The 23,652-nt window shown below is 28.6% G+C and overlaps 1 non-coding gene across 1 annotated transcript; it reads left to right on the top strand.

The window, feature by feature from the left end:
- Positions 1-7,531: 7,531 nt before the first annotated feature.
- Positions 7,532-7,634, top strand: MIR390F (microRNA MIR390f). Its single transcript, NR_126732.1, has one exon. It is a non-coding gene; the product is annotated as a microRNA MIR390f (primary transcript).
- The last annotated feature ends 16,018 nt before the right edge of the window (positions 7,635-23,652 follow it).

The raw sequence follows: 23,652 nt of genomic DNA, 5'->3' as shown, positions 1-23,652 counted from the left end.
ATTCAACAGATATTATTAGTTCAACCAAATCATGATTTTAATTCATCTCTAATGATTCACCAAAAGAAAAATCATCTATAATGTATTTTCTAATAAATATTTCTTATTAATATTGATTCATTAGCCGATCTCAGTAAGATACACAATCTTAAAGTGGAAAGTTTTTATTCAACAACAAATGTTATTAATCCATGGATCGTGATTTTTAATGCCTCTTTGTTTTTAGTGTAATCTAATGTCTAGTGACTACTTTTATTATTATTATTATTATTGATTCATTAACCGATCACAATAAGATACAATGCAATATCTTAAATTGGAAAGTTTTATTCAACAAATGTTATGAATCCATTGGCACCTCTTTGTTTATAATGTAATCTACTGTAATAACTATTTTTTTATTATTGATCCATTTACTAATTCTGTTAAGATACCAATTAGCAAGATCTTATCATTAATTATTTAAAAATAGGCCTTATGAGTCAGCTGTCATTACATTAGTGGTCAAGGAAATACCCTCATTATCCCAACATTAATTTCCAGTGTGTTTACTTTAGGAAATGGTTCAAAAGTAATCATCATGGCTTAATAATCTTGATTAACAGTCAGCACCACCATTTATGTTTTTCAGTGCTGCTTTCAGTCGCAATTTGCATAATGAATTGCGCCATTTAGATTATGTTTAAGATTCTGCTTGCAACCACCTCAAACCTTAGTGGTAGAATAGGTGACATATTTGGATTATTTTGCCTTTTTTCCTTCAATATGGTCACTGAATGTGAAAGAAATTTATCGTGGAGACATCATAAGTTTTGTCAACAGGAGAATAGAAGTAAATCTCATAGACAAATTCTTCCTTGATAGACAGATATTCTTCTTTAAGTATAATTGTGTTTTGAAAACCCAAAGAGGGCTATAATCATTTCTTTACTTTTAGCTCTTTGTAGAAATTAACCAACCACATATTATATTTTCTTTCATATTTAATCGGATCAAAGAATTAATTGACTATAACCTTAGATTTTCTTCCCCAGATTTTCTTAATTCTATGGTAGTTATAAAGATATATATATTTAACCCACTACAAGAAATTTGCGGATTACCAAGATAATTTAGGAATGGAATTATTTCCTCACTTATTAGCAAGGGAACTTAGTTGCAAAAGTGACAAGTTATTTTGCTAGGGAATTTAGTTGCTCGCCCCTCGCAAATCTCATTCCAATGTCTTCCGATGTTATGGCCTTTCAATTTTCTCACCAATTAGCGGGATAGTATAATTTTTAATCCACAATTTTAATCCTTATATTTTTAAATCAACAATTTTGATCTCTTAACTTTTAAAATATAATATCTACGTAAACTAATGACCTGACAAAGTGATTTACAATTCAAAAATATTGTGAAAATTGTAGAGATGAGATTAAAACCCAAGTTCATTTCTTTCTTTTTCATCACCAAAATCACTCACTACTAAAAAATTATTATTTTACGATGCACATTCTAAGATGGTTATATATAATCATCTTAATATGTCACGTGATGACAATTTTGTAATTAAGGAGAATGAATTTTTTTTATGGCGCACATCCTAAGACGGTTTTACGAAACCGCTTTAGAATGTACTATGGTGTAATTAGGGGGACCGAAAATGACAACGATTTTATATGTAAAAATGTCGTTGTTTTCCTTCCCCTAATTACAAAATTGTCATTGTCGCGTGTACTTTGAAATCCCTAGCCTCCTTTGAAATCCCTTTCATTTCTCCCTCCACTCTCTCACGCTTCCTTTGACTCTTCGCCTTAGCCACCAGCTCAGGGCCGCTCAAGGACAACAAAGTTAAGATCCCAAGCTTCCATGGATTGAGGTTAGTAAAACACACTATGTGACAAAGCTTCTCTTTCACTTATAAGTTTCCATTCTTTCCTTCTATTTTGCGTATTTGCGTGTTTTGTGAATTTTTGCACTACTAGAAGGTTGAGAACATAGGCGAAGGAACATATGGTGTTGTTTACAAGGGTCGTGACTGCGTCTCCAACGAGACCATCGCGTTGAAGAAGATTCGCAGGGGTTGTTATCCTAATGCAAATGTTTCAGGTTCGCGCTTTTGCCCTAAGATTCTAATTCCTCTTCACCTCTTCTTTTTTATTGTTATTGACAAAAATGGGGTTTTCGTGAGGGTGAGTCACTCTTTTGGGTTCTTTCGTTTCTTTTTTTTGTGAGATAACAAAAATATCCTTTCTTTTGTTTTTTATTTCTTAGGGTTTTGTGTTTTGCGTTTTTCATTTTTTGGGGGGGAGGGTTTCAGTCTGGCTTGGTTTGGGATTTCTCAGATTTTGAGGGTATTCGTATTTTGGCATGGGGAGAAGTGGTTTCATCATTGTCAGAAAATCCAGCAGCGGTGGAGGCGAAGGCCGTGTTCGAGAAATTCAACCGCAAATTCGAGGAAGCGTGTCGGAAATAGAACTCATTCTTCGTAGTTGACCAACAATTACGAGACGAAATAAAAGGTTCGACGCGAGAAGCATAGTGTTGAGATATCACAAGTCTTGTTCTTTGATTTTACCCTTTCATTGAGTTTTTTTGTTGGCCACACATATTATTTGTTGTATGACTCTAGTGATTCTTCATTTTTTTTTCTTGATATGATTCATCTTTCCCATGCATGTCCTCTTTCTTTCGCACAATTTTTTTGAGAAAAGAAAACAATATGCTCTTTGTTTAGCATTACATAGAAGAGAAGAGATGACTGGGAATATGACTATAGTGTGTAGTAATTTTTTTATTTATTTTTTACTTTTGCAGACTGACACGACTTCTGTCTCATTGGAAGCTATTGGGTATATCAGATTCCTTCAGAGTCAAATTGAGGTAATTAATGTTTATTCTCCTCTGTCGACTTTTGCAAACAACCACGAGAGTCAGTGAATAGTACTCGTGGCACGCTAGATGTTAAAAGTCCATTATTCCACGTTGTTTTAATCCTTCTGCTTCCACTTTATTAGTTTTTGAATTAACAATAAATTAGTCATTGATGAACTGAAACGGATCAAAGGTGGGGTATTTCCTTCTAAAAGCACCTGCATAAGCTTACTGATGAATTCTATATTTAAATTTATGTCGTTGTCTAGAGAAGATTTGAGAGGAAATATTTTGCAATATAATTTGTGGTTTTTAATGTAGTATTAACAAGAAAATGGTTGCAGTGGATTTCTATAAAGTGAGAATAGTTGTAGAGATGATGGTAAGGGTGAAGTTAGATTGTTTGCGTCAATTGGTTGAGTCATGTAAATACTCTCTTTTAGCTTGAAGCATGGACAAAGGCAGAGGCTCCCCCAAACCTTGTTCTTAATTTTGTTTTTGCAAATATAGTTCTTGTTGACAGATATAGATGTTAAATGATTAATGTTGGCTACATCACCTTGAAGGGTGTATGTTTAGTGAAGCCATTATAGTTAATGTTGAACCAAAGCTCTGACCAAGCTAACCAGTGAGTCACCTTAGGCGCGTTTCTAAAAACTTATTAATGGCCTCCATTTAGCCTGTCTATCAGCGAGTGATAGTCCGAGCTGAACTCCAGCTTGGTAACAGTTTTTCGGCGTCTAGCCTTGTTTCCACTTCTCTTTTCTCTGTTTCTAAAATTCATCCCTAAGAAGCAGTCTTAGTGTTTCCAGTTTAAAATGCAATAAGCTACCTCTCATATTGATTTAAGTTTATTTTCCTTCAGACAGAGTTTGACTTAGGAAATATTGATCAAACTTCCCTTTTGTGTTGCAGAAAATGTATTTTCTTCATTAGTTGGCTTACAATTTATGTGGAGCCTTATGCCTTAAGCCAATAGATTTCCTCATTAGTCGGTTTATTGTTTTTGTGTTTTGTTCTCGTGTTTTCTTTCTTATATAATAGAATCTAAAACTCAAAAAACTAGAATGTAAGAAATAAAACCTAACCTTTATGAACCTTGAGTCAAGCATTCTTTAAACCCTATGACCAGGCCTAGCTTGAAACCTTTCAATCTCAACTCCAAAATTGTGCATTTTGATAGCAACCTGGTGAAGGAAGTTTCAGGTTTTATAACCCCTATACCTTAATCCAGTTCTTTAATTATGATAAGTCCTTATTGACAAAGAGAATGGAGCATCCTTGAAATTGATATTACCAATCAATTTGGTTCTTAATTATGAAAAATCAAATTTAATTCCTAACTTTGATAAACATAAGTCAATTTAGTTTATATCATTGACATCATCAATCAATTTGATTCCTAACATTATTAACAAAGAGAATTTAGTCCTTGGCTATAGTTGAAGTTAGGAACTAAATATTCCTTTTCGTAATATCAAGGACTAAGCTGGAGTGTTAGTCGCTTAAGTATACTAACTAATCATTATCACCATATTATATTATTCAAGATGCAAAGAGATTGACTTTATGTCTAACACTTGGTACCAAAAGCCAATGCAAATTGAGGTACGTGCTTGCTTTTTTCACCATATTCTCTCTAGCTGATTTTCTCCTTAATTAACCAGCTTGTATATGCTTACATATGATTGGCCTCACCAAGCCAACCCCTGGTACCGCATTTGTTCAAGGTCTTGACATAAGAACTCATATGGATGTAATATATACTAGCATGGGTGTATGCCCACAACATGAGTAAGATGGAATTTCCTCCAATTTATATGGTTTTTTAAGGTAATATTAAGTTAAATTCATAATAGTTGAGAAATTTAATATATATTTTTCCTTATATTATTTTAGCTTGTTGTGGGAATCCCTACCAGGAAGAGAGCACCTATTCTTTTACGACAGACTTAAAAATCTTAAAGGTTCAGCCTTAACACAAGTAAGTCTATTTGAGATTATGACTAGGAAAATGTTACATCATAGTGGGAGCAAAGAGAAAAATAGATCAGTGACCACTCTTTTACCTATTTTTGAAATTTTTACTCTTCAATGACAAAAGCATTAGACAATTAAAACTTAGAAGTTTAACCATTCTTTAGTAATATATAAGAGGACACAAGTGTGTGAAATACCATAAGGAGGACTATGACTTTGTCAATATTAAAGGAAACTAAACATCTTATCCAAGTTATCAAACTAAATTATCCTCTTTCCCCTCTTAATTTTGTATGTAAAGAGCAAACTGAAGAATAATTATATAATTTTGTGTGTGAAATAAAGCTAACCCTCAGTTGATAGATGCTTGGAAAATACTATTTCCAATGTGTTTAATCTATAGCTCAGATTCCTGTTTAAATGGCAACCAAGTTCAATATAAAACAATCTTCAAGAAGTTGGAGTCATAGAGATAGACTAACTAATAATGGACCTTAAATGAACAAAGTCAGAATTTGTATGTATATGGGAAGTCAGAGTAACATATTGAATGAGGAATAAACTGTGTGAGTAGATTATAATCATTTTACTATGTTTTATCCTGAATAAGAAAAATTTAACTAGTTATATTTAGTATGAAGTATCTTGGAAGTTATTTGCATTCAAGTTGAACAGAGTATTCAAGTTGACAGTTCAAATAGAGGCACCGACTTAGTTCTCCTATTCCTCTTCCAGCATGTCCTCAAAGAATTTCTACTGGAAGAGAATTATTCTACAAGTAATTAATCTTTCTTGTAAAAATGTGTTCAAAATGCACTCTTGTGCTCTAGTTTATTTGTCAACCTTGATTTCCTTAATCTTGGGCTGTATATGATTGAAAAGCTCAACATCAAAGAGTTGTAGGTTTAAAATTCAAATGTCTAGTTCCAACATGTTATTAAACTACTAGAAGTTTTGACTGTGTTACATTGTGCAATATTTCTATAGGTAATTTGTTATCAAATGGTCTTTCAATCTCGAGGGCAGAACTTAAAAGTCAAAAGAAGCAAGTTAAACATTTGAAAAAAAAATCACTTTGATTCATAAGTTTGGAGGAGGTAACTTTAGATTATTATTGTACATGAATGATTATCATCTCTTATTCTCGTCTACTTGACATGTTTTATCCTTTCATTACATTCTATCCATGTATAATGCAATAATAAGTATAGAGACTCTAAACAAATTTTATTGATAGAGGTGTGTTCTTTTTTAGCATAACATACATGGAAATTTGAGAAAAGAAGAGTATAATTCATAATCTAATGGATTACAAGCAATGTATATGAAATTATTATTATTAGTAATTTTATCCTGATATCATTATTATTAGTTCTACCATTATTATTATTTCAGAATATATGAAATTAAAATGACATGTGGTTAGGAATAGAAATCTGAGATTGATTGGAAGCAATGTATATGAAGTTTTTAATTTCTTTTTTTAAAAAAATACATTTTAAGACGATTTTCTAAAAATCGTCTTAGAATCCTCAAAATATTTTTTATTTTTTTTATAAAAAAAACATACATTCTAAGACGGTTCTCTGAAAAACCGTCTTAAAAAATCTATCATTTTAAGACGATTTTGAGCTAAAAATCTTCTTAGAAGAATACAATTTTCTAAGACGGTTTTTATAGAATCGCCGTAAAAAATAAAGATTTTTTACTGACATTGACTACAACGACGATTAATAATCGATATCATAGACAACTTTTAACTAACATAGAATGACTTTATTCTAACAGTGACCATACCATTCAACTTACTTGAGTATGATTTTAACACTATATTTTTTATTCCGCACCTAAACATTGCTATATTTAAATTAACACAAAACAATATTTAAATTAAAATACCCTATTTATGATCTTTTAAAAAAATACCCAATTTAACTTATATCTCATTAGTTGTGATAAATTACTATTATAATAATTGTTAACTAGAAATATAATTCTAAATTTATTTATAAAACACTAATATAATCAATAAAGATATCAGTAGATTTATAAAAAAAAAAAGAAACATTTTTTTAAAAAGAATAAAATATCCCTCGAGGTAGCATTTTCAAAACATTCTCCTTAAGAAAAAATGGCAAATGCGACATACATGAAAGACTTCCCATTCCTTTATGCCTTTTATAATTTTATAATCCACTCCACTTCACTTCTCATTCCTGTCCCCATAATTCCAAGTTTTGACAAGAAAATTACCGTAGTCGGCAGGGTACAAGGTTAAGAATACGTAGCAGCAATTAAAAAATAGTTTTATTTGATAACCTTCTTGAAAAAACACAAATTAAGAAAATAAATAAATAAATAAATGCTTTGTTCACTAATTCCGCCACAAAAGCAATGACATGCTCAGTTTACCAGTCTAAATAAGCTGCTGCTTTCGTATATATGGTTACAAAAGCAAAAGCCCTTTTACCTTTTTCTCCAAAATCTTCTTTTCAATTTTCAATTGTCACGTTCCTTGTTTCTCTCCTATAAATTGGCTTCTCCACCCTCCATTGTCCCTCCTCACCCATCAACCCCTTCAATTCCGTTTTATTCTCTTTCTTTCTCTGAAATTTTTTCAGTCTTCTGGATTTGTGGCATGAAAAGAAAAAAAAAAAAGAAAAGATAAGTATTGTTGCCAAGAGAGTACAGAAGAATCTGTAAAGCTCAGGAGGGATAGCGCCACAACACTCATGATTTTATATCATAATATATTTGGCGCTATCTATCCTGAGTTTCACGGGTTCTTCTTACGGGATATATCAAAAGTTTTCCTTACCATTATTGAAAGCCTTTAAGAACCGTGTTGATAGCTTTTTTTAGTAGTGTGCAAGGTTCGATCACCATGCCCCTCCTTACCTCTCCTAGCAACTCACTGAAAACTATACTTCTTTTCATTTTATTTTTATCTATGAATGCTACTTAATTTGCTAGCTATATATGAATATGGTCATAGTTGGCGTTCAGAAATTATTAAGATCTTGGTAGCTATGAGGACGATTAGGAGTTGTACGAATTTGTTCATCACTAGTTTTTTTTTTTTTTTACTGAACTTTTATTTTCTCACTTTGCATTTTCTTCTTCTTAATTAACCCTCATATATCTCAGGTTATAATTAACTTGGTATGCATGCTATTAATTTCTTGTTTTCGTTTCCTTTGTTTTTCTGTTTGCTTCTGATCAATTTATGTAAAACAAGAGAATGGTGACCAAATGCTTTGTACTTTTTTAGTATTCTTTCTTCGACATCTTCAATAAAAAGTAATATTTTCTTCATCTTATTATTAGTGTGTTTGGTTTGGCCGGAGGAAATAATGTTGAGTTCAATCTATCACCAATCCAAACCCACACTTGTTGTTTGGCGCTTTAGCTATTATTTTTCATGGCCTGAACTTTACAGCTCACAAAAGCTTCCCGTGTTTTCTCTTAATTGTGGACACAACTCGCTTACAGAAAAGGATTTGCTTATTTTGCATATTAAAGGAGGATTTGTTGCATGGTTTTAAATTGCAATTAATCAGGAGTTGAAGATGCAATTTTTGAGATTTAATTTTAACAAATTGTTTTTCCAATACAATTTTAGTCATATCAGCTGCATTTATTCATATACTAATTTCTTACAATAATTGATGATCACCACCCAAGTGTGACTGTGTACAATAATTATATGTATACCCGTTTATGTTCAGTGCTAATAATTTCTTGTCAGAAGTGTTTTTCCCCAGATAAATCAAAGGGCTTTCTATGGACATCCAAATTTGTTAATTGGCCTCGAGATTTAAGTAGTAATATATTTTTAAAAAATTGTATGTTACCCTTTAAAATTTAAGGGTTTTTTTTTTAATGATATTGAGAAGTTCTCTCTTCTGTTCTTTCTCTCCCCTTTTTCCGCTGTATCTAAATTTATTTAGCTGTTGATTCAAAAATTAATTGTATCAAAATTCTTAAATTTTTTTTCAAGTGTTAATTATAAGGTTTCAAATTGCAGACTCAATTATGATTTTCTTTTTTTATATTGGAAAAATTACAAATAAATGTGGTCACAATTATAATCACTTTTAGCTAGGGATATTAATCACAGCTGAAATGCCAATCTTATATATATATATATATATATATATATATATATATATATATATATATATATATATATATATATATAAGATTTCATTAACATACACATTCTTAATTTAATTTTTTTTAGTACAAGTGAGTTTTTAAATTATATACAAAAAATCTTAAAATACACCTTACTCGTATACTATTAGAAAAAGTAAGAATATGGATGTTATCAAATACAAGTAAATTTTACTGATATATACACTTTTATATTTTAATATGATTACATTAATAAATTATAAGTGAACAATATCTTAAAATTAATATCTCAGTGCATCTCGCTAATGCCCTCATATTAAAATTAAATAAATGTACTTTAGCAAATTTTATATATAAATGTTAACTAGTATTTTTAGAATATTGATTAAAAAAATTAGAATAAGAAATATTTTAATTGAAATATATAAAATCAAATTGTCCAAAAAAAATTAAATCTTTACTATTTTTACCGTAAATATTTTTTTTAAAAAAATTTTAATTAATATTCTAAAGTGACTTATTAGCCCGATCATATATATATATATATATATATATATATATATATATATATATATATATATATATAATATCTTCATTCCTATTAATTGTTTACAGGCAGGCCTGGGTTCACTGATCTAGAATCTGTAGTCTTTTCTTCAGAAGGACCTATTCTGCTAAAAAGTTCGTAACGCATATTTTGAAGCCACTTACTGTCTGAATCTTGACCTGTTGACTGATAAGTGCTATTCACAAAAAGATACGAGTGAGGGAGTAACTGAGCATGAGAGAGGAGAGAAGAGGGGTACGTCTGAAATTATTGCTTTTGGATTTTTTTATATTTCTTTTCTTAAAAGAGATATTGAAGGGAGTAATGAGTTAGTTCGATTTTTAATGGCGAGTTCTGAGGGTAGCAGTCTTTCTCTTTCTGGCCTAAAACCGAAACCCTAGTTTTTTTTTTCTTGGAACTAGAAAGCTATGTACTACTACTACTACCAAGGTAGGGTTTCCATGAAATTCGACTACTGCAACTTCTGCAGAAACTTTTTTCATCAATTATAAATTCAACTGTGGACGTTGACTTGTTTTGCAACTTGGTTCAGGTCCCCGGGTCTCATCGCTTTCTTTTCTATTACCATAATTAACATTTTCATAATCTCCATCATTAAATTTCCATTAAAAGTAAAGTTGAAAGAACAACCAGTTACTCCCTTCAATTGTCAACGTGGATAGATATATTGACCGTTGGATCAAACTTGGCAGAGATTCTAGATTTGTTTTCTCTATTTTTTTTACTTATTAAGGACCTATTTAATCTGAACAGTATTCTAAGAAAAAAAAATGTTTCACATGAACTTCTAATAGATACTTATCGGGATAACAAATCATTAATTAACATGAGTGATGCTGAACTCATCTTCTTAATCAAGATATTAGATTGGAGTCTTAATGAAAAAAAAATTAATTAAGAGAAATAATCTCATTAAAAATAAATAATTAAATTTTTGGATAAAAACTAATAATTGACAAACCCAACAAGTACTTTATACTAATGTCATGAATAAAAAAGAATACTATCAAAAAAAATTATTCAATGTGTGTGAATTAACTCTTACTGATTGTTAAAATTTAATTAATAATTTTAAATTTGAGTTATCAAAAAATAATTATATTAAATATTAAAAAAAAGATTTTTTTTCTCTCGTAATCATCTTATCTGAGCTAAACATGATTATTAGTAATGAATACACAAGATAGTTGTGATTTTATAAAACAAAATTACTTTGATGATTGTAGTATGATCATATAATAAAAAGAGCAATAAAAATTGAAAGTGTAAATAATAAAGTACTTAAATTGTGTAGGTGTTTAAAATCAGAATTCTTAAGGCTAAACAAGAAACACATTTTTGTTTATTTAATTTTAATTATATTATCTTTAATTGATTTAATTCTAATTCTTATTTATTGATAACTAATTTTTAAGAAAATATATGAACTCAGTTCCTATCATTAACTTTATTAATTTATTTTATTAAGTGATAAAGTAACGTAATTAAACTATACTATATGTAAATATATAGTTTGTCTGTAGTATTATATTTTGTGTAACCGTATATATTTTTAATAATAACTAGCAATGAAACACAAAATTATAGGAATTGATATTAAAAATTAATTTTTTTTTTAAAAACGTATTTAACCCAAACTTTTATTATTATGATTTGTAACATGATCTTATTTTAAGCAATTTCTCTTTAATAACCTTATTACTGTTAAACCCTGCAGAAGCAAAAAGTTACACCACCACCCTTTCAATTTTTTTCTTTTCCAGTCACTGTAAATCTTTTCTGATGTTCTTTTTTCTCCTAATCATTCGTATCTAATAATTCAGTTCATGCAGATTGATTAACCTAAGTTCCCATAGCCGGTGATGCTGAGTTTGACCATCAAAATGGGACTATTAATCTCTCAAAGAACTTTCCCTTTTCCCCTCTTCCACATCTATATATTCCCGTGTGAATAATCTATAGTTCCTGTTAATGCATGCATAATGGAAATCTTCTGGTTGGCCATTATGTGCGATTGGATCCAATAAAATATTCCGGGATTGTTTCGAATTTGAGAGGTTTGATTCAACTTTAGGGTACAGGAGGTATCTTGCTATATGGGGACAAAACAACCAACTTTCATATAATAGATCTCCAGCTTTTACAGTTATTATTGGGTGACTTTTATTAAATTAAATGTAAATTCCATTTCTCTTCAAACGTGTTTGTACTTTATATATATTAAATATTTTTCTCCGATTTTCAAATATGTATATATATATTGTGTGTGTGTGTGTGGATTTGCCAATTAATTTTCTTCCACTTATTTTTATAAAGAATTAGTAAGTTCTTCTGTCAAAAAAAAAGTTTACGATTTATAACTACAAAATTCTTAAAATACAAGTGTAACTTGATAACTTATACCTTATAAAAATAAATAAGTAAGTATAAATTAGCTAATTATATATATTAAAAAAACTAATATAATAACCCATGACATAAACGGGTGTTGATTTGTATATGTGAAAATGAATAAATTTTATATTATTATAATTTTAACGTATTTCTTTTAATTTTATAAATATAAATTTGTGAAAATAATTGTGAATATTTATAATAAAAGAAAATAATTGCGATCAAATATTAAATATATCAAATAATTTTATTTCATTTATATAAATTTGATTTTTAAGAAAAAAATTATATTTATAAATATATTTATAGTTGTATTGTATTAGATGTATTAATAAATATTTATATTAGGAAAAATGTTGTTTTGTACCGAAAATAAATCCGTGGAAATTTATAAATTATTTCGATTGGTTAAAAATGAAAAAATGGGGCTTGCGGGAATGAAAAGAACCTTGCTTGGCTAGCTATTTCAACCTTATATATCGTCGCTCTCTTCTTTATCAGCCAGCCTGGCCACGAGTTTAAATCTAAATCATTTTGTAGCTAATTTAGACTATTTTTCCTTAGAATTAAATGAGAAAGTTTTTTTCCTCCATTTAATATTAACATATAATAAAATTATGATAAATTTATTATATAAAAATAGTAATAATACCATTATTTTTAAATTCAAATCATATTATAATTCTTATTGACAAAATCATATATTTAGTTTAGTAATTAAAAATTGTAATGTTATGTGTGATATGTGTTTTAAATTATAAATTATAAGCATTATACTAAAAAAATTATATTATTGAATAATGACATGATAATTAACAATAATTTAATTATTGATTAGGTTAATTAAATTAATTAATTACCTATAAACTAGACACAATGGTTTAAGGTCCTGCCATCGGGATTAGCAATTAATTGTATTTAATTGCCTCAATTGCGTAAAAGTTAAATAATCATGTTATCCTTAATTTGGGTCCATATAATTTGTTACAAACCATCTTCATCTTTCTCTAATTTTGAAGATTTGTTAATTGATTATCAATAAGAATTTAACTTGTTTTAAAATTTCAATATGAATATTTTAACTTGTTTTAACTATCAATAAGAATAAAAATTACATATTAAGATTTGTAAGAGATATTTTTTAAGATTATTTTAGTTAATAAACAAATTTTACAATTAATATTAATATAAAAATAATTCCAATAATAATTAATTCTTTCTTCAATTAAAATAAGTTTTAGAACTTTATAAATTAAAACGGTGGAATAACCACATTTTATATATTAATTTATATTTTTATTATCAATAAACTAAAATTTTAAGAACTTTTTAATCATATATTTTTTCATGTTTTTATGTATTTTTAAATACTTATAAATATGTATGGCTTAAATATGTTTTTCTCTCGGATTTGAGAAATTTGATTTTCTAATTGAAAATTTATTTTTTTACTCTCTCAAATTTGTAGAATGTTGTTTGTATCCCTTCATAATAAATTTGAGGGACCATAAGGAGCAAATATTTAGTCTTTCAAAATTGAATCAAATAGAACAATAATCATTTAATTTGAATCAGATTTGCATGGTATGAATTTGAATAACAATATATTATTATCAATCAATGTCCATTTGAACTAATTCTAAAGATTTGCTTTCAAATTCTAGGAAATCAACAGAAATCAGACAAATTATCATAAATTGAAGATTAATTAATTAATTTAATTTTAATTTTGAAAATTAAGTAAAATCAATTTTGAATTAATTTTTATTATAACTATATTAATCATACATAAATGTATTATTCCGTTTGGTTTTAGAAATATAATAATTTAAATTTAAATTTAAGTTATAGCCAACCAAACAATTACAAAAGTAACCGATGGCACGTGTTATCTTGAGAATTAACTTGGTTTTGCCATGTGGACCCAGAACCTAGTTTTGCATTTTTAACTTTATTATTATTATTATTATAGATAAATAATATATTTTAGATTTTGGTTTATTTTAATATAAAATAAGTTTTTTTTAGAGATTTTGTTTTCTCTCATGGTATTGATGAATCACGCCGTGATTAATAATTAGTATTCGACATTTACTATCAATTTTATGAGATTAAATAAAAAATATATATGAATTCTAAATCCAAAAATAAAATTATTTAAAACTTCACTATACCATCTGAAATACTATTAAAATTAACAATAAGATATTTAAAATTGGTTGACGCAGGAATGATGAGAATCCTGAAACTGGCCAAATACAGGTTAAAGGCCCAAGTGGAGAAGGATAAAACCGCGAGTGGAGACGGATGAAGGCCCAAGTGGAGAAAGATGAAGGCCTAGAGGCAGAGACACTATAAAGACTATTAATTGTTGCTGAAGGCCCAAACTAATTTAAAGGCCCAAGTTAAATATATTTTTAGTTATAATTTTTATTTATTGTAATTTTGTCCCAAACTGTTTAGAAGGTCCATGTCTATTTTTATCTTTTTGTTCAGATACACTATAAGTATTGGTTTTTATTTTCAATAAAGAAAACAAGACTTTTGGCATTTTCATAAAATTGGGTGAGAGTTTCTCTCTGGGTTCTTTGTTGAACCAATTATCAGACTTAACAAGGTAATCCTTGTGGCGTCTACCCTGACTTATCTTCCTTCATTGGAAGTGGCGTCTACCTTGACTTATTTTCCTTCACTGGGAAGTGGCGTCTACCTTTACTTATCTTCCTTCACTGGAAGTGGCGTCTACCCTGACTTATCTTCCCTCTTTGGAAGTGGCGTCATCCAAATCTCCGTAGTAGCCTGTATCAAGCGATCTGCTCCTAGTCAGGTTCACATTATCTGGTATCAGAGCTTCGGCTCTTGGTACAGGTTCTATCCTATCCTTTTTTTTTTGTAATTTGTCCTTGTTTCGTTCTTGTTTGCGTCTTGTTGCGTTCTTGTTTGTGTCTTTGTTTCGTTCTTGTTCTTGTTCTTGTTTCTTGTATCTTTCAGACTTTGTGTCAAAAAAAAAATCTATTTGAGTTATGCTTCAAGTAAAAAAAAAAGTTACAAAATTTTTTTTTTAAAAAAAAAAGAAGAAAAGAAGAAAAAAAAAGTAGGTGTTTGATCTTTGAACACGAATTTGAGGCTGTTAGAGGCTTTTTTTTTTTTTTGAAAAAAAAAACGTGTACCAAATCCCTTATCTGGATTCTCCTCTGAATTCTGAGCGTTTTGATATATAGTGGGCCTCAAACGGACAACCGTAGCAAGAGTTATGAGCATTTGAAGTTTACTTGTCATATCTGTTATCTTACCTATTTATCTTATTTGTTATCATATATGTTATCCAAATTAAATCTAATTTGTTATCCAAATCTGACATGCTATCCAAATCAAATCAACATTTATTATCCAAATCAAATTAAGTCTAATCTGTTATCCAAATCAAATCCAATCTGCTATCTAAATCAAGTCTAATTTGTTATCCAAATCAAGTCTAATCTGTTAACCAAAATCAAATCTGATTTGTTATCCAAATTAAATCTGCTACACAGTTTGTGATAATTAAACTGTCTTTCCTGTTATATACCTTGTGTGTCTAATTTGATTCATCCAGGAACTTAAGAGGGAGTGAGTGGTAACAGGCAAGAGTGAAAACATCACACAAAAACCTATATTGAGAGCATCAAACACGAGTGAACTACCATCAAAGAGAGAAACACGTGAGTAGAGTGTGGTGAGGTCCTGAATCTTTTTTTTAAAATTACTGCAAAATTCTTTGCTCCTTAATCATGGCAGGAGCTGGTGACAATGGTGATGTATATCATCAACTGGACGGATCTCAGCACTTATTTCTGGACGCGATGACTATACAAATGCAACGTTTGTTGAACCGTAACAAAGAAGAGCTCTACAGACGAATAGCCAAATCTTCCTTGTTTGTTCTTAAACCTCTATCCCCTAGAGAAGTGTGTGATGACCAAATTAGAATGAGAGATGAGAGAAAAGAGAGAACAAGAGAAAGAAAATAGTGAGGCACCACAAAGGAATATGAAAAAGAAGAGTGATACACCCAAGGAAAAGAGTGATACACATAAGAGAGAGAGTGATACACATGACAGAAAATTTAATTATTTTGCAGAGGCGAGTGAATTAAGGAAAGTGTTGTCTGCTCATGAACCACTCAATCTATAATATTGCAAAGACAGTAAAATTTCTATTGATAATTCTGATGAGTTTACTATTTCTATTTCTCCTAGTGTTCAACCCTTATTGCAGGAATTTAAAAATTTTTTTCCTAAGGAGATTCCTCCTGGACTGCCACCTTCAAGAGGCATAGAACATCAAGTTGATCTCCTCCCCGGAGCTTCATTACCTAACAGGCCAACTTACAAAAGCAATCCCCAAGAGACTTAACATAAGGATGCACATGCCAAAGTTGAGTATGTGAAAAGATTGTATGACCAAGTGAATGTGCAAATTGCAAAGAAGAATGAAAGCTATAACAAGCAAGCCAACAAGAAAAGGAAGGAAGTGGTACTTGAACCCGGTGATGATCTTGGACATTTGAGGGCAAATATTTTCCAAGAAGGAGGGAATGATGAGAATCCTGAAACTGACCAAATATAGGCTAAAGGCCCATGAGGAGAAGGACGAAGGCCCAAGTGGAACAGGATAAAGCCCCTGAGTGGAGAATGATGAAGGCCCAAGTGGAGAAGGATGAAGGCCCAGAGGCAGAGACACTATAAAGACTATTAATTGTTGCTGAAGGCCCAAACTAATTTAAAGGCCCAAGTTAAATATGTTTTTAGTTATAATTTTTATTTATTGTAATTTTGGCCCAAACTGTTTAGAAGGCTCATGTCTATTTTTATCTTTTTGTTCAGATACACTATAAGTATTGATTTTTATTTTCAATAAAGAAAAAAAGACATTTGGCATTTTCATAAAATTGGGTGAGAGTTTCTCTCTGGGTTCCTTGTTGAACCAATTATCAGGCTTATCAAGGTAATCCTTCTGACGTCTACCCTGACTTATCTGTCTTCACTAGAAGTGGCGTCTACCTTGACTTATCTTCTTTTACTGGAAGTGACGTCTACCCTGACTTATCTTCCCTCTTTGGAAGTGGCGTCATCCAAATCTCCATAGCCTGTATCAAGCGATCTGCTCCTAGTCAGGTTCACATCAATAAGTGATACTAAAAATAGTACAAAAAGATAAAATATTATTAACAGACAAATTTGTAATTATTCACTAATATTAAGAGATTTGTTTATTTTGAAAAATTGACAAAAATGTAACTCATATTTATCCCTTAAGGTAGGAAGTCTATAATTTAAAATAAAAGGAGAAGAATATATAATTTAATTAGCTTCTCTCAGGATAGAATAATTTACTCTTAATTTAAGTAAATCTTAGCTCCTGTAATTTTTATTTTTGCTTATCAAAATTTTAAGCAAATATTTCCTAAGTCCAAGTAATAAAATTTTGAAAATTTATACAAAGACTTATATTAATTTTTGTTATAATTTCCTTAGAGTGTTTTTATTCGGTATTAGTTCTTTTTTATTTTTATTATGAATATATTATTTTATATTTTGCTCATATAGATTTTAATAATTAAATATTCGATATTTAATTTCTACTATATATTACTCTTTTAATTTTTGTTTTTGAAATATTTATTCTTAAAAATTAAAATAAGTAAATTATATTTTTCATTTCTTGTAATTGCTTAACGATTTAAATTATTCATTTATGCGTGTTTATTTAGTATTTTGTCTTTTGTTTTAGTTTTATTTGATCATTTTTGTTAATGTTGACAATCTTTTTACCACAAAAGTTATTGTTTTAAAGACAAGTAAAATTTTTTCTAAAAAAAAACTAGTAAACTAATAATTTGAATAAAAGGATAAAATATGTATTAGGTCCTTGTAAAATTGTAAAAAAAAAATAATTTTCTCTTCATAAATTTGTTTGTATTAATTTGATGACAAAATAAAAAATATTTTGATGGTGTTTAGTTGTAACTTCGTTCTCTCTATCTTTTCAAAAGTCATCATATCCCATTGTTATTTCATCTTGATCGGTGTCCAATAAATGATAAAAAAAATCATAATTTTTGGGAATTTTTAGTCATTTAATTCATTTAATTTTAAGAGTTTTAACTGTTACAAATTATTTAATTTATTTGTAATCAAAATATGTGTGTTAGTGTGATAGTCACACCAAATTACCAAAGTTACCATTAAGGATCAACAAAGATATGTTTTATTTTTATAGGGACCAAATTAATATGAAAAAATTTATAATAATGAAATTAATTATTTTCAAATTTTATAGAGACCTCAAATATATTTTATCCAAAGATAAAAAAAATCAAAATAATACTGCTTTAGAAAAATAACAAGAAATGAAAAATATAATTTATCCAAATTAAATCTTACTTGTTGTGCTAACAAATCTTTTGGCAAAAAAATTTAAAATCTATAATAGAAGTTATTATTAATATTAAATTTGACAATGTAAAAATAATTTTGGATGACACATGTCGGACATTTAAGATTAATGTTTTATAGCTCAAGCTTTTATAAGTGCATTTTTTTATACTTAAAATCATTTTTTTTGTGATTTAGACTATATTTAAAAATATGTTTATAAATTTAATTTATTCTAAAATGTTAAAAAATTAATTTTTTTGGTATAATTATTCCAAATCAATTATATGGAATTAAGATGATCCATCTTTTTAGTTTGATTATTTATTAATTACCTGAATTTAATTTAATTTTCATTTTAAATTCAAAATGTATTCTTTGTTCATCCCTTTATATGTTTTGATTCATTTTTTCTTTCTATTGTCTAATTTTATTATCCTTCCTTTTGTATGTCTCTTTCATTTTGCACTTTTTTTACATTATTTTTTAACTTTCGTCCACTTCACAAGTGTGGAAAAAATGTTCTCCCACGTAGTAATATTAGAAATAATCACTTTAGTTGTTGTTTATTCTAATATGGTGGACATAACTTCATGTATCAAATAAAACTAATAATTACAACGAATATATATATATATATATATATATATATATATATATATATATATATATATATATATATTATTTTGTTAAATTTTTGCTTGACCCATCTTTAATTTGATCATAAGTATAATAATTAAAAATGACAAAAAAATATGTAGGAAAACTTATTACGGATTAAAAATATATATAACTTAATGGTATATGCGTCTAAAGGTAAAATAAATTAAGTTGTGCTCTAATTTTTTATTAACGGGACATGAATAAATAATAACTTAAACTTATAAAAATTTAAATTATTTATTTTTACTGAAAATATATGTTATAAAAGTATTTATTTTAGTACAACCATATGCTTCAATTTTTTTTTTGTTTTTAATTTAATTTTTAACAAATACCTATTATACTTATAAGTATATGCACACTTATGCACACATACACACATGTGTGAACATATATATATATATATATATATATATATATATATATATATATATATATATATATATATGAAGTAAAAATATTACAAATATATTAAAAATTATAATAATATAAGAATTTGTAAATTATAAATTTAAGATCCGTACAAGGCACGATTTATTATATTAGTAAAAATTAAAATCTAAATAAAATTGGTAAGAAATGAAATATTATTTAAATCGCTGTTTTTCTATGATAAAATACTGATTATTCAAATAGCTCATGGTATTCCTAATAAGAACATGATCATGAAATATTAAATAATTATACTGTAAAATAAGATTTACAAGATATACTAATTTATTACTACATGATAGTTCTTTTGTTTGAAAAGAAGTGTCATTCTAAGTTGTTTAAAGAGATAAAAAAAAAAGAGTGGCAAAACTAACCTTATTAAATAAATGAAAGATAACAATATTAATATTAGATTATAAAATTAAAGTAAAATTTATTAGAAGTATTGATGAAAGACAATTAATGTTACATTAAAAAGTCAAATGCTATATTTATTTTTGGACAAATTTTTTTCCAAAATACAATACTTATTTTAAGACGGACATAATAAAAAATTTCACTTTATGGTAATTTTTAAGATAAAATATCAAAATTTAATAATTCATTACACACTATAATGTATAATAATCAATGAATTTTTTTTTCTAAAATGTAGCACTTGTTTTAAAAATACTCTCAATATAGATTTTGGAGATCAAATGCTTTGGAAAAGTACCATTGTGTTATTGAATTATTGAATGATGTTGATATCTTATGAGAACATCCAACTAGTAATTAATTTGCACATTGGAGGATGGCGGCAAATTTACGGTGACAGGGTTTCATTTACAAACTATTTATGTAACTGGGTCTGTTTTCAAAGTATTTGCATAGGAGGTCCCTTTTTGCATGGAAGCCGCCATTACCTTTGGCGATAAAGCATGACCCGCCAGTGGCAATGGCGATACAGGCGCTGACGTGGCTGAGAGAAGAATGTGCCGCCAGTGGGAGTAACGGGAAGCTTTCCACATAGCCATGCCGCCAAGGGCAATGGCAGGACAAACACATGCCACCTACAGCAGTGGCGAGACATGTGCCAACGTGGAACGTGTCTTGCCATTGCTTCTTGCGAGACCAACCAAAAGCAATCCCGCCATTATTGTTGGCGGGACAGGTGCATTATTCATGAGCTGAGTCATTGCAAGCTCTAGGGCTGAACCATTTAGAGGAGTAGGGCACTGTTCATGAGGTGAGCCATTGCAGGCTAGGGCTGAACCATTTTGCAGCTGGGTCACATGCATACAGTGTGCTTGCAGGAGGGTCACATGCATGTTAAATGGCTCCAGACGACTTCGGGTAGAACGGCCAGACTTTGTGTAGTTTTCCTTTAAATAGGAATATGCTATAACATAAAATTTCATATTCCTAAGCAAGAAAGAAAGCGAGAAAGAAACTTGTTTGAAGAGAGAAAGAAAGCCTGAAAAGTTTGTTTGTGTTTGAAGTATCTTCATTCCATCTTCAACTTCAAAGTTCTAGTTATTTATTGAAAGTAAGAATTTATTTATTTATTTTAAGGAACGAATTTTTATTGAGTCAAATTTTTAGAAGCATTATTTTATTCAGTTTCAACTTAATTTTTTGTAATAATTTTTATCATTTACAAATTGTTTATTTTGAAGTAATAAATTTTGTGGTTAGAATCAAATTTGAAGCTCAAATTTAAGTGTAATAATTTTTTGAATTAGATTTTGTATTTGAAAATTATTACCAGTAATTATTTGAATTAGGTTTTTGTGTGTGAAATTATTTTAAGTTTAAGTGTTCCATTTATAAGTCTTTGTTGAAGGTATTTCAGCCTTAAGAATATTTATATGTGATAGTTGCAGATTTTGAAGTTGAGGAATTTTTCATAAATTATTTAATTAGAGTAATAGAACAAGTAAATAAATTTTTATTTTAGAATAAAGTATGAATGTGTAGTTTAAGTTTAATAGAGCAAGCAAATATTTTTTTTTTATCATTGACAAAATATTAGTTGAAGTAATACTTTTTTTTGTTAGACTAAAAATTGAAGGTAAAGTTTAAGTGTAGTAATTTTTGGAATTAGAATTTTTATTTTAAAATTATTATGACTAATTATTTGTAAGCGTCTTTGTTCATGGTTTTTGTGGCTTAGAAATTTGACGTGTGACCCTTTGGATTATAAGCTTTCGTTGATGCTATTTTTGACTTAAGGAATTTTTTTAGAATTATTTAATTGGAGTAATAATTTTTTTGTTAGAATGAAGTATGAATGTCTAGTTTAAGTTTAATAGTGCAAGCAAATAGATTTTTTTATTTTTATCATTGACAAAATATTTAATTGAACTAATAATTGTTTTTTTTAGAAAAAAATTAGAACGTGAAGTTTAAGCGTATTAATTTTTGTAATTAGGTTTTTTACTTTGAAGTTATTTTAATTATTTTAATTATTTATAAGTCTTTGTTGATTGTTTTTCAGGCCTTACAAATATTTACCTGATTCGCTTCTAGTTTTTTGAAGTTAGAATGAAATTTTAATCTGTAGTTTAAGTATAAGTTAGGAGATAAAGCAAGCAAATACACTTATTTATTTTAAAACTACTCTTGTTATGATTAATTATTTTAAATTTTGTTCATGTAGGTATATCATGAATTCAATTATTACAGTGTTGTATTTCAACGGAAGAGTATATGAAGACAATGATGGTGTAATATTTGAAGGCAATAAAAAGGAAATTTAGATTAAACGCGGAATTAGTTTCAATGCTTTGAAGAAAAAAATTGGAGATAAGGTAAAGTTAAGAAATAATGAAATTATTTCTACTATAAGTTGTAGATTTTTAGTTTCAGGAAAATATGTTGCCTTGCAAATTTGTGATGACGAAGATGTTGAAACTATGATCGAAAGTTTTCAACAACAACAACAAATGTCAGTTCTAGAATTGTACGTAGAAAAGGATGTTGCTGGTGGTTCTATGTATCATTCTGCAAATTCTGTTACGTCATGTGGACATAATCTATCTCATCATGAGTCGGAACTGCCACGAAATATAAACAATTTACATGATGATGAAGATGATGATGATGATTATCTTGCATCTAACTCATACGTTGAAGACTCTTTGGATGAAGATGATAGTGTTGATGGAATATCTAATACAGACGATGAAGTCACTAACATCATTGAACCAATTTCAATTGTTCACCCAACAGAAGGTAAATTTGATGAAATAAAAAATTAGTTTAATACATCTATCCTTTTATGAGAATTGTATTTAATGGTAACTAAATACGAGTAGTTTGTTGACTTGATTTTTTTTGAAATTATTAGGTGTACTAGGAATTCAAAATCCATTTTGGAATGATGCTTTGCATTATAACAATATCAATTGGAGTCATCCAGATGAGGAGGACATTTGTGGTTTGGACATGCCAACGACTTTTAGTGTTGGACAAGAATTATATGTTGGCAAGGATTTTGACAGTAAAGATGCGGTTAAAAATGCACTGAAACAATATGTGATGAAGGTGCATCAAAGTTTTAAGGTTGTTGAAACCAAATCGTACAAATATATCGTTTGTTGCCCCAACAACAGCGCAGAGTCTCCTTGCCCTTTTTATATGAGGGCAATTTTATCTAAAAAAACTTATGCATGAAAAGTGACACAATGGGGTGGACCGCACACATGTCTAAATATGAGTATGACACAAGACCATGAGAAGCTTGATTCCGATTTAATTGCTACTTGTGTAGTAGGTTCGTTTTTGATGTTCATATTATCCTACTTTTGTGTTATTTGTTATTTTAATTTATTATTTGAATTACAGGCATGATCAGAGAAGATCCATCAATAAAAATTTCTTTGATTCAAGAAAGGATAAATAGTGAATTTTCCTATAAGGTTTCATACAGAAAAGCATGGATGGCAAAACAAAAGGCGATTGCAATTGAATATGGCGATTGGGAAGAGTCATATGCGAAACTTTTGTCATGGCTAACACACATGCAAAATCATTCTCTGGCTCTTACTTTCAAATACTACATGACGATTTTATTATTGGTAATACGGTGAGTCGCGAACATCGTCAGTTTCATAGAGTATTTTGGACATTTGGTCAATGCAAAGAGGCTTTTAAGTACTGTAAGCCAATCATACAAGTTGAAGGCACACATTTATATGGGAATTATCGTGGGACCCTATT

The sequence above is a fragment of the Glycine max genome, chromosome 11, assembly GCF_000004515.6.
Source record: "Glycine max cultivar Williams 82 chromosome 11, Glycine_max_v4.0, whole genome shotgun sequence".
Lineage (NCBI taxonomy): Eukaryota > Viridiplantae > Streptophyta > Magnoliopsida > Fabales > Fabaceae > Glycine > Glycine max.
This window is presented reverse-complemented; position numbering and strand designations above follow the sequence as displayed.